The sequence below is a fragment of the Hyperolius riggenbachi genome, chromosome 3 (assembly GCF_040937935.1).
Source record: "Hyperolius riggenbachi isolate aHypRig1 chromosome 3, aHypRig1.pri, whole genome shotgun sequence".
Classification (NCBI taxonomy): Eukaryota; Metazoa; Chordata; class Amphibia; order Anura; family Hyperoliidae; genus Hyperolius; species Hyperolius riggenbachi.
Genome location: NC_090648.1, coordinates 52080280 through 52093150, shown reverse-complemented (window position 1 = coordinate 52093150; position 12871 = coordinate 52080280). Strand labels below are relative to the sequence as shown.

The 12871-nt window shown below is 48.4% G+C and overlaps 1 protein-coding gene across 1 annotated transcript in view; it reads right to left on the bottom strand.

Annotated features, from left to right (window-relative positions):
* LOC137562606 (A.superbus venom factor 1-like) overlaps nucleotides 1–12871 on the bottom strand; it is a 335432-nt gene that overhangs the window by 234230 nt on the left and 88331 nt on the right. The gene's annotated exons all lie outside the window — the stretch shown is intronic.

Sequence of the window (12871 nt, the reverse complement as noted above, 5' to 3'; positions counted from 1 at the left end):
ACCTCCTGTACAGATATCACTGATCACTATAACGCACACACCTCCTGTACAGATATCACTGATCACTAGACACACACACCTCCTGTACAGATATCACCGATCACTAGACACACACACCTCCTGTACAGATATCACTGATCACTAGACACACACACCTCCTGTACAGATATCACCGATCACTAGACACACACACCTCCAGTACAGATATCACTGATCACTAGAACACACACACACCTCCTGTACAGATATCACTGATCACTAGACACACACACCTCCTGTACAGATATCACTGATCACTAGACACACACCTCCTGCACAGATATCACTGATCACTAGAACACACACCTCCTGTACAGATATCACTGATCACTAGAACCCCCCCCCCCCCTCCTGTACAGATATCACTGATCACTAGACACACATCTCCTGTACAGATATCACTGATCACTAGACACACACCTCCTGTACAGATATCACTGATCACTAGACACACACACCTCCTGTACAGATACCACTGATCACTAGAAACCCCCCCCCCTCCTGTACAGATATCACTGATCACAAGACACACATCTCCTGTACAGATATCACTGATCACTAGAACACACACACCTCCTGTACAGATATCACCGATCACTAGACACACACACCTCCTGTAAAGATATCACTGATCACTAGACACATACCTCCTGTACAGATACCACTGATCACTAGACACACACCTCCTGTACAGATATCACCGATCACTAGACACACACCTCCTGTACAGATATCACTGATCACTAGACACACACACCTCCTGTACAGATATCACTGATCACTAGAATTCACACACCTCCTGTACAGATACCACTGATCACTAGACACACACACCTCCCGTACAGATATCACTGATCAGTAGAACACACACACCTCCTGTACAGATATCACTGATCACTAGACACACACCTCCTGTACAGATATCACTGATCACTAGACACACACACCTCCTGTACAGATATCACTGATCACTAGAATTCACACACCTCCTGTACAGATATCACCGATCACTAGACACACACACCTCCTGTACAGATATCACTGATCACTAGACACACACACCTCCAGTACAGATATCACTGATCACTAGACACACACACCTCCAGTACAGATATCACTGATCACTAGACACACACACCTTCAGTACAGATATCACTGATCACTAGACACACACACACCTCCTGTACAGATATCACACTGATCACTAGACACACACACCTCCTGTACAGATACCACTGATCACTACACACACACACACCTCCTGTACAGATATCACTGATCACTAGACACACACACCTCCTGTACAGATACCACTAATCACTAGACAAACACACCTCCTGTACAGATATCACTTATCACTAGACACATACCTCCTGTACATATATCACTGATCACTAGACACACACACCTCCTGTACAGATATCACTGCACACTAGACACACACACCTCCTGTACAGATATCACTGATCACTAGACACACACCTCCTGTACATATATCACTGATCACTAGAACACACACACACCTCCTGTACAGATATCACTGATCACTAGACACACACACCTCCTGTACAGATACCACTGATCACTAGACACACACACCTCCAGTACAGATATCACTGATCACTAGACACACACACCTCCAGTACAGATATCACTGGTCACTAGACACACACACCTCCAGTACAGATATCACTGATCACTAGACACACACACACCTCCTGTACAGATATCACACTGATCACTAGACACACACACCTCCTGTACAGATACCACTGATCACTAGACACACACATACCTCCTGTACAGATATCACTGATCACTAGAACACACACACCTCCTGTACAAATATTACCGATCAGTAAACACACACACCTCCTGTACAGATACCACTGATCACTAGACACACATACCTCCTGTACAGATATCACTGATCACTAGAACACACACACCTCCTGTACAAATATTACCGATCAGTAGACACACACACCTCCTGTACAGATACCACTGATCACTAGACACACACACCTCCTGTACAGATATCACTGATCACTAGAACACACACACCTCCTGTACAGATATCACTGATCACTAGAACACACACCTCCTGTACAGATATCACTGATCACTAGAACACACACACCTCCTGTACAGATATCACTAATCACTAGACACACACACCTCCTGCACAGATATCACTGATCACTAGACACACACCTCCAGTACAGATATCACTGATCACTAGACACATACCTCCTGTACATATATCACTGATCACTAGACACACACACACCTCCTCTACAAATATCACTGATCACTAGAACACACACCTCGTGTACAGATATCACCGATCACTAGACACACACACCTCCTGTACAGATATCACTGATCACTAGAACGCACACACCTCCTGTACAGATATCACTGATCACTAGACACACACCTCCTGTACATATATCACTGATCACTAGAACACACACACCTCCTGTACAGATATCACTGATCACTAGAACACACACACACCTCCTGTACAGATATCACACTGATCACTAGACACATACCTCCTGTACAGATATCACTGTACACTAGACACACACACCTCCTGTACAGATATCACTGATCACTAGACACACACCTCCTGTACATATATCACTGATCACTAGAACACACACACACCTCCTGTACAGATATCACTGATCACTAGACACACACACCTCCTGTACAGATACCACTGATCACTAGACACACACACCTCCTGTACAGATATCACTGATCACTAGACACACACCTCCTGTACATATATCACTGATCACTAGAACACACACACACCTCCTGTACAGATATCACTGATCACTAGAACACACACACACCTCCTGTACAGATATCACTGATCACTAGAACACACACACACCTCCTGTACAGATATCACACTGATCACTAGACACACACACCTCTTGTACAGATACCACTGATCACTAGACACACACACACCTCCCGTACAGATATCACTGATCACTAGACACACACACCTCCTGTACAGATATTACTGATCAGTAGAACACACACACCTCCTGTACAGATATCACTGATCACTAGACACACACCTCCTGTACAGATATCACCGATCACTAGACACACACACCTCCTGTACAGATATCACTGATCACTATAACGCACACACCTCCTGTACAGATATCACTGATCACTAGACACACACACCTCCTGTACAGATATCACCGATCACTAGACACACACACCTCCTGTACAGATATCACTGATCACTAGACACACACACCTCCTGTACAGATATCACCGATCACTAGACACACACACCTCCAGTACAGATATCACTGATCACTAGAACACACACACCTCCTGTACAGATATCACTGATCACTAGACACACACACCTCCTGTACAGATATTACTGATCACTAGACACACACCTCCTGCACAGATATCACTGATCACTAGAACACACACCTCCTGTACAGATATCACTGATCACTAGAACCCCCCCCCCCCTCCTGTACAGATATCACTGATCACTAGACACACATCTCCTGTACATATATCACTGATCACTAGACACACACCTCCTGTACAGATATCACTGATCACTAGACACACACACCTCCTGTACAAATACCACTGATCACTAGAAACCCCCCCCCCCTCCTGTACAGATATCACTGATCACTAGACACACATCTCCTGTACAGATATCACTGATCACTAGAACACACACACCTCCTGTACAGATATCACCGATCACTAGACACACACACCTCCTGTAAAGATATCACTGATCACTAGACACATACCTCCTGTACAGATACCACTGATCACTAGACACACACCTCCTGTACAGATATCACCGATCACTAGACACACACCTCCTGTACAGATATCACTGATCACTAGACACACACACCTCCTGTACAGATACCACTAATCACTAGACAAACACACCTCCTGTACAGATATCACTTATCACTAGACACATACCTCCTGTACATATATCACTGATCACTAGACACACACACCTCCTGTACAGATATCACTGTACACTAGACACACACACCTCCTGTACAGATATCACTGATCACTAGACACACACCTCCTGTACATATATCACTGATCACTAGAACACACACACACCTCCTGTACAGATATCACTGATCACTAGACACACACACCTCCTGTACAGATACCACTGATCACTAGACACACACACCTCCAGTACAGATATCACTGATCACTAGACACACACACCTCCAGTACAGATATCACTGGTCACTAGACACACACACCTCCAGTACAGATATCACTGATCACTAGACACACACACACCTCCTGTACAGATATCACACTGATCACTAGACACACACACCTCCTGTACAGATACCACTGATCACTAGACACACACATACCTCCTGTACAGATATCACTGATCACTAGAACACACACACCTCCTGTACAAATATTACCGATCAGTAAACACACACACCTCCTGTACAGATACCACTGATCACTAGACACACATACCTCCTGTACAGATATCACTGATCACTAGAACACACACACCTCCTGTACAAATATTACCGATCAGTAGACACACACACCTCCTGTACAGATACCACTGATCACTAGACACACACACCTCCTGTACAGATATCACTGATCACTAGAACACACACACCTCCTGTACAGATATCACTGATCACTAGAACACACACCTCCTGTACAGATATCACTGATCACTAGAACACACACACCTCCTGTACAGATATCACTAATCACTAGACACACACACCTCCTGCACAGATATCACTGATCACTAGACACACACCTCCAGTACAGATATCACTGATCACTAGACACATACCTCCTGTACATATATCACTGATCACTAGACACACACACACCTCCTCTACAAATATCACTGATCACTAGAACACACACCTCGTGTACAGATATCACCGATCACTAGACACACACACCTCCTGTACAGATATCACTGATCACTAGAACGCACACACCTCCTGTACAGATATCACTGATCACTAGACACACACCTCCTGTACATATATCACTGATCACTAGAACACACACACCTCCTGTACAGATATCACTGATCACTAGAACACACACACACCTCCTGTACAGATATCACACTGATCACTAGACACATACCTCCTGTACAGATATCACTGTACACTAGACACACACACCTCCTGTACAGATATCACTGATCACTAGACACACACCTCCTGTACATATATCACTGATCACTAGAACACACACACACCTCCTGTACAGATATCACTGATCACTAGACACACACACCTCCTGTACAGATACCACTGATCACTAGACACACACACCTCCTGTACAGATATCACTGATCACTAGACACACACCTCCTGTACATATATCACTGATCACTAGAACACACACACACCTCCTGTACAGATATCACTGATCACTAGAACACACACACACCTCCTGTACAGATATCACTGATCACTAGAACACACACACACCTCCTGTACAGATATCACACTGATCACTAGACACACACACCTCTTGTACAGATACCACTGATCACTAGACACACACACACCTCCCGTACAGATATCACTGATCACTAGACACACACACCTCCTGTACAGATATTACTGATCAGTAGAACACACACACCTCCTGTACAGATATCACTGATCACTAGACACACACCTCCTGTACAGATATCACCGATCACTAGACACACACACCTCCTGTACAGATATCACTGATCACTATAACGCACACACCTCCTGTACAGATATCACTGATCACTAGACACACACACCTCCTGTACAGATATCACCGATCACTAGACACACACACCTCCTGTACAGATATCACTGATCACTAGACACACACACCTCCTGTACAGATATCACCGATCACTAGACACACTCCTCCAGTACAGATATCACTGATCACTAGAACACACACACCTCCTGTACAGATATCACTGATCACTAGACACACACACCTCCTGTACAGATATTACTGATCACTAGACACACACCTCCTGCACAGATATCACTGATCACTAGAACACACACCTCCTGTACAGATATCACTGATCACTAGAACCCCCCCCCCCCCCCCCTCCTGTACAGATATCACTGATCACTAGACACACATCTCCTGTACAGATATCACTGATCACTAGACACACACCTCCTGTACAGATATCACTGATCACTAGACACACACACCTCCTGTACAAATACCACTGATCACTAGAAACCCCCCCCCCTCCTGTACAGATATCACTGATCACTAGACACACATCTCCTGTACAGATATCACTGATCACTAGAACACACACACCTCCTGTACAGATATCACCGATCACTAGACACACACACCTCCTGTAAAGATATCACTGATCACTAGACACATACCTCCTGTACAGATACCACTGATCACTAGACACACACCTCCTGTACAGATATCACCGATCACTAGACACACACCTCCTGTACAGATATCACTGATCACTAGACACACACACCTCCTGTACAGATATCACTGATCACTAGAATTCACACACCTCCTGTACAGATACCACTGATCACTAGACACACACACCTCCCGTACAGATATCACTGATCACTAGACACACACACCTCCTGTACAGATATCACTGATCAGTAGAACACACACACCTCCTGTACAGATATCACTGATCACTAGACACTCACCTCCTGTACAGATATCACTGATCACTAGACACACACACCTCCTGTACAGATATCACTGATCACTAGAATTCACACACCTCCTGTACAGATACCACTGATCACTAGACACACACACCTCCCGTACAGATATCACTGATCAGTAGAACACACACACCTCCTGTACAGATATCACTGATCACTAGACACACACCTCCTGTACAGATATCACTGATCACTAGACAAACACACCTCCTGTACAGATATCACTGATCACTAGAATTCACACACCTCCTGTACAGATATCACCGATCACTAGACACACACACCTCCTGTACAGCTATCACTGATCACTAGAATTCACACACCTCCTGTACAGATACCACTGATCACTAGACACACACACCTCCCGTACAGATATCACTGATCACTAGACACACACACCTCCTGTACAGATATCACTGATCAGTAGAACACACACACCTCCTGTACAGATATCACTGATCACTAGACACACACCTCCTGTACAGATATCACCGATCACTAGACACACACACCTCCTGTACAGATATCACTGTTCACTAGAACACACACACCTCCTGTACAGATATCACTGATCACTAGACACACACACCTCCTGTACAGATATCACCGATCACTAGACAAACACACCTCCAGTACAGATATCACTGATTACTAGAACACACACACCTCCTGTACAGATATCACTGATCACTAGACACACACACCTCCTGTACAAATATTACCGATCACTAGAACACACACCTCCTGTACAGATATCACTGATCACTAGACACACACACCTCCTGTACAGATATCACTGATCACTAGACACACACCTCCTGTACAGATATCACTGATCACTAGAACACACACACCTCCTGTACAGATATCACTGATCACTAGACACACACGCCTCCTGTACAGATATCACTGATCACTAGACACACACACCTCCTGTACAAATATTACCGATCACTAGAACACACACCTCCTGTAAAGATATCACTGATCACTAGACACACACACCTCCTGTACAGATATCACTGATCACTAGACACACACACCTCTCGTACAGATACCACCAGTGGTGCTCGGATACCCCTTTTTATTATTCGAGTTTGGTCGAATTCGAATAGTAAATTATTCGCGTTCGGTCGAATATTCGATTCGAATATTTTTTACTATTCGATTCGACCTCGGACTTCGAGCTCACTATTCGAGTCGGTATTCGAGCTCATTATTCGAGCTCACTATTCGAATTGGCCTTAAATAGCTTCCAACACTTGTTTTGAGGGTGAATGATGCAAGAAACATCTTTTTTTCCAAGTAACAACAGCAAGTGATTATGTGGGGATGTTCCTTTAAAAAAAAAAAAAAGGTGGAAAGAGAAGTTGTGTCCAAAATTCTGTTCAGTACTGTATATACTTCTTCTTCTTCTTTATCTTCTATATCTTCTTCTTCTTCGTCTTCTATATCTTCTTCTTCTATATCTTCTTCTTCTTCTATATCTTCTTCTTCTATATCTTCTTCTATATCTTCTTCTTCTTCTTCTATATCGTCTTCTTCTTCTTCTTCTTCTTCTTCTATATCTTCTTTATCTTCTTTTTCTATATCTTCTTCTTATTATTATTGTTCTATTTCGTCTTCTTCTTTTTCTATATCTTCTTCTTCTTCTTCTTCTTCTCCTTCTTCTTCTTCTTCTTCTATATCGTCTTCTTCTTCTTCACTTATTTCTCTTATATATTTTTTTTTTAAAGAAATGCAGCTATTTTTGAGCGTAATAAATAGCTGGTGGCGCACGCATGTTGGAAGCGCCATTGTATGTGCTCCCTGGCAGTGGAAACACACAGACAGCAGGAGGTAAATTCAGCAGCAGCAGCAGGAGGAGGAGGATGATTGTGTGGCAGCAGGCAGTCAATGAGGCAGGCAGCGAGACATAATAGGCTGTGTGGTACCTAGCGGTGGTACCAGGCCGTAAATACACAGCATGAGGTTCCAGACAGCAGTCGTGAAGCCCACATCATGTCCAATACACAACTGGGACAACACAGTTTTCAACCCGGACACCTCTAAAAATAATATCACACAGTATTAATAAAAAGTATATATAATTTTTTTTGTTTTTTTAAAGAAATGCAGCTATTTTTGAGCGTAACAAATAGCTGGTGGCGCACGCATGTTGGAAGCGCCATTGTATGTGCTCCCTGGCAGTGGAAACACACAGACAGCAGGAGGTAAATTCAGCAGCAGGAGGAGGATGATGAGTGTGTGGCAGCAGGCAGTCAATGAGGCAGGCAGCGTGACATAATAGCCCTGGTACCTAGCGGTGATACCAGGGCTGTAAATAAACACAGCAGGAGGTCCCAGACAGCGGTCGTGCAGCCCACATCGTGTCCAATACACAACTGGGACAACACAGTTTTCAACCCGGGCACCTCAGAAAAATTAAACCTTTTTTTTTTTTTTTTTAATGGTTTATTTTTTATTTTTTTTACAGCAAATTACACAGACAGATATAGCTATTGTTTGACGTAATAGCTGGTGGCAGAGTGGCAGCAGAAGGTAAATCTGTGTACCCTGGCAGTGGGAAACACAGACAGACAGCAGAAGGGCAGTACACAGCAGCCCACTGTAGGTGTAAAATGTGTGGCTGCAGGCGACGTAATAGTCAAAGTGAACCAGGCTGGCTTAGTGAGCAGGAGCCAGGAGGTGGTAAAGGGTGGTAAGGCACATTAACGATGGTTCTTCCGGTAGCCAGTTCATGTCCCCCTCTCGCCGACAACAGGGGCCAGGAACTCGCCTTCCACCCACGCCTGGTTCATCTTGAGAAATGTCAGTCTGTCCACAGACTTGTGAGACAGACATGAGCGTTTCTCGGTGACCACGCCACCAGCTGCACTGAAGCAGCGCTCGGACAGCACGCTGGAAGGGGGACAGGACAGCACTTCCAGGGCGTACTGCGCCAGCTCGCTCCAGATCTCCAGGCGCTTGACCCAATACTCCATGGGATCAACAGGGGCATCGCTGTCAAGCCTGCTGTAGGACCCCATGTAGTCAGCCACCATGCGGGTCAGGCGCTGGCTGTGACCGGAGGAGGATGCTGCTGCATGCACCTCCTCTCTAGTCACTGCTGCCGGAGCCTCTACAGTCCTGTAGAGCTCGTTGCTGAGAGACAGCAGGTCTGTGGGGCGCTTGCTGCTGGATGCAGGCACCTGTGCTGGCTGGACAGTGGGGATGGAAGGCTGGGGGAAGGCTTCCTCCAAGCGCTCAACAAGGGCCTGCTGCAAGCTCCTTATTTGTTGCGCTGGGTCTCCTCCTGCAGGCGGCAGGAACTGGCTCAACTTCCCCTTGAGGCGTGGGTCCAACATCATGCTGATCCAGATGTCCTCCCTCTGCTTCATCTGGATCACCCTGGGGTCCCTGCGCAGGCACGTCAGCATGTGCGCTGCCATTGGGAAGAGGCGGGCCACGTGTGCTGGCACATCGACGGCAGTGCTGTCCTCATCCTCCTCCTCTGCCTCCTCAGACTCATCCTCTCTCCACCCCCGCACCAACTCAGCTGCGCTGTGCTGATCCCCCTCATCAGCAGCAAGGTCAGGGACCTCCACCAAGTCCTCCTCCTCCTCCCCCTCAGAGGTGGACTGTGCAGCTGCATGACGCTCCTGCTGGTCCAAGGCTGCCGCTCCCTGTTCCAGCAAAGCATCGAGGGCCCTGTTCAGCAGACAAACCAGGGGCACCCACTCGCAGACCATAGCATGGTCCCTGCTCACCATGTTAGTGGCCTGCAGAAAGGGAGCCAGCACTAAGCACACCTGCTGCATGTGCCTCCAGTCATCATCGGGGACGATGGACGGGATGTTGCTGGTCCTGTCCCTTCTCTGAGCGGCGGACACAGTGGCCAGGGCAAGGTACTGGTTGACAGCGTGCTTCTGTTCAACCAGACGCTCCAACATCGCCAGGGTATAGTTCCAGCGAGTCGGAACGTCAAGGATCAGCCGATGGCGTGGCAGCTCCAGCTCCTTTTGCACGTCTTCCAGGCTCGCACAGGCTGCAGCCGAGCGCTGGAAGTGACGCACAACGTTCCTTGCCGTTTCCAGCAGTTCGCCCATCCCCTGGTAGGTGCGCAAGAACTTCTGCACCACCAGGTTCAGCACGTGGGCAAGACAGGGGATGTGGGTCAGGTTTCCCCTGTCAATTGCGACAACCAGATTGGCCCCATTGTCGGCCACCACCTCTCCGACTCTGAAGCCTCTGGGGGTCAGCCAAATCCTCTCCTGCTCCTGGAGTTTGGCCAACACATGGGTTGCCGTCAGTTTGGTCTTCCCAAGGCTGACCAACTGCAGCAGCACTTGGCAGTGGCGGGCCTTCACGCTGCTGCTGAGGCGGGGGGTTTGGCCAGGTGTGCCGGAGGATGGCAGAGGATCGCAGGAACCTGCTGCAGTTCCCCTGACCCTGCGGGGTGGCACCACCCACTGTGTTGCTGCTGCTGCTGTGCCCGCTGCTGCTCTCCCATCCTCACCCCCTTCCACCAAGCTGATCCAGTGGACAGTGAAGGACAGGTAGCGGCCTGTCCCGAAGCGGCTGCTCCAGGAGTCCATGGTAACATGGACCCTTTCACCAACCGCGTGCTCCAGCCCTCGCTCCACATTGGCCATCACAAAGCGGTGCAGTGCAGGAATGGCCTTGCGGGCGAAGAAGTGTCTGCTGGGGAGCTGCCAGTCTGGGGCTGCACAAGCAAGCAGCGCACGCATGTCGCTCCCCTCCTGCACGAGCGTGTACGGCAGGAGTTGGGAGCACATGGCCCGTGCTAGCAAGCCGTTCAGCTGCCGCACGCGACGGCTGCTGGGAGGCAGAGCCCTAACCACCCCCTGGAAGGACTCGCTCAAAAGGCTCTGGCGTGGCCCTTTGCTAGCACGGGAATCAGCGGACACAGAAGAGGAGGCCACTGAGGACTGGCTGCCAGAAAAGGCCTCAGTGTCGGCGGCAGGAGTTGCAGAGGGGGGAGGAGCAGTGCGTTACCGCACTCCTGCTGGTGCTGCTGGAGGAGCAGGAGGGCGGGTGGCTGCTGTTGCTGCTGCTGCTGCTGAAGGCTGTGCAGTGATGGGTGTGGTGCCACTGCCAGCACCAGATGCCTTCAGCCTCTGGAACTCCTCATGCTGGTGGAAATGTTTAGCAGCAAGGTGGTTGATGAGCGAGCTGGTGCTGAACTTTAAGGGGTCTGCACCTCTGCTCAACTTCCGCTGACAGTGGTTGCAAGTGGCGTACTTGCTGTCCACAGTGGGCATGGTGAAAAATCACCAGATTGGTGACACAAACAACCCCCTACGGCCTGGAACCGCTGCTGCCTGTCTCCCTGGGGTGGTTGGGGGGGGGGGGGGGGCTTGGGAGCGGCTGGTGGTGGTACTGGCAGATGCTGCTGCTGCTGCTGAGCCTGAGACACCAGCAGGCTGTGGGACCTGCCTACTGCTGCCAATGCTTGCAATGATGCGCCTCCTTGCAAGGCCCACAAGCGCATCCTCCTCCTCCTCCTCAGAGCTGCTGATGACGACATCCCCTGGAGCTGGTGGCACCCAGTCTTTGTCACCGTGTCATCATCATCCTCCCCCTCCTGAAACATGTCCTGCTGGGATGATGACCCCCCAAACTCCTCTCCTGATGCATGGATGGGCTGCTTGACTGTCGCCACAGTCTTGCTGTCCAATCCCTCCTCCCCCAAAGTGCCCATCAGCATCTCCTCCTCAAAATCGCCAACAACAGCAGACAATACCCTGATAGTGCCTGGGGTCAAAAGACTGCTGAGTGACAGGTCGGCGACTGACGGTGAACTGGCCTCCTCCCCAGGCCCTGCTGGGCGGCTGCTGCGAACAGGGGTGGTGGTGGTGGTGGTGAGGGTGGAGGCCTCGGATGCAGAGCTGATGGCGGGCTGCTCATCCTCCGTCATCAGTTGCACCACAGTGGCTGCATCCTTTTCCTCAATGGGACGTTTCCGACCCGGCTGGAGGAAAATAGGAGCAGGTGCTACACGCTGCTGCTGCTGTGTCTCTGCAGCGTGAGTTGCAGATGCTCCTGCTGGG